Genomic DNA, 1,450 nt, shown 5'->3' with positions numbered 1-1,450 from the left:
TGATAATGGGTTCTGAACAGATTATTGGACACTTTCAGTCTAGGTAATTTCAGAAAAGTAATTGCAAGGAGAGCAGCAGTGGCATTATATCCACAGTATGGAGAAAATAGTCTTACATTTCTGTTGCACTTAATAGATGTTTGGGTAGCTCTTTCAGATTCAGGAAAGCTATGGTTGGGTATTTTATTTCCTCTCCCTTCCCCCAAGTGAGGTTGGCACTTATGCGGTGAGTGTTTCAATGCTGATGGTGGGCCATGAGTAAAGCCACTGTACTTGGAGGGAAAACTGCTTTTTATGGTTTTAATGGAAGTATTTATTCACAAAATATCTGGTTTGATTGAAGTTCTATGCCAGTCTTAAATTTTACAGTTTTGGCCTGTTTGTCCAGTAGGCTGTCTTCCTCGGGCTTTGAGGTGAGCTGTGTGGTTGAGGATGGGGTCTGGACAGTGTGGAAGAGCCCTGTCCTGCTTGGAGATGGGTCTGGCAGGTCCCAGGTCTGGCAGTGGAATCCTTGGTCTGCTGTGAAACTGAGGAAAAGGTCCATTTCTCAGAGCAGTTGAAGTTATTAGGGAGCAGGTTTTGTTTTGAAAATGGGACAGGTATAGCTTCCCATGCAAAATCTTCTAGGAACAGCATAAAGGGGTGAATGTGTTTGTGAGGGAAGGGGAATTATGTTTGCACACGGAGCCAAGCTGAAACTATGTTTTTTTTGTTTGGCCTTGTTTTGGGGGATTGGTGTTTTCAAACTGTTACATAGAACAGGTTCCTTTTTAGACTTAAAAGGCATCTCTTTCGATCAAGCTGTTTTGAAGCTGAGATTGAACTTGATGCTGTTGTGCTGCTGTGTAGTGGTCAGGCTTCAATCTGGAAGTTCATTGTGACTTTGTAGTTCACTTTAGTTTTGCTAGTTTTGTGTGGAGTTAGTTTCTAGTCATTCCTTTTACCTTTCGACACCTTTTTGAACCTCTTGCTCTGTAGACTTCACAGAATTTGTGTATTCTGACTTTTTCACTGTGCTTTCTGTAGTGATGAAAATTCTGTTCTGTTACACCTGAAGAGCATGCAATACTATTTTTTTCATTTGTGGTTCAGATATGTTCCTCTAGCTATCCCAAATAAGGTTGGTGGTTCCTTTAATAGTCTGAAAAAATGTCTGAGATGTGGAAGAATGTGTTCGTACAGTTTCCTAAGTCTTGCTTCTCGTACACTTTACAACCTATCCAGCTCTTATTTTGGCTGTTTTTTATAATTTATTCAGTAAAGAGGCTACAAAAACATACATGTCTCACTCGTGTTTGTTAACACGATTTATAAGTAGCCTGATAATAATATTACTGCTTCCTTTTTGAACTGTCATCTGGAAAGAAAAGAACTGTGCTAAAAAAGTGTGTGTATGAGACAGCAATGGATAGGTTAAATATTAACATCTTTGTTTCATGATTTTACAGGA

The sequence above is a fragment of the Mesitornis unicolor genome, unplaced genomic scaffold (assembly GCF_000695765.1).
Source record: "Mesitornis unicolor isolate BGI_N332 unplaced genomic scaffold, ASM69576v1 scaffold46626, whole genome shotgun sequence".
In the NCBI taxonomy this organism is placed as follows: domain Eukaryota; kingdom Metazoa; phylum Chordata; class Aves; order Mesitornithiformes; family Mesitornithidae; genus Mesitornis; species Mesitornis unicolor.
Note: the sequence above shows the minus strand (reverse complement) of the source record.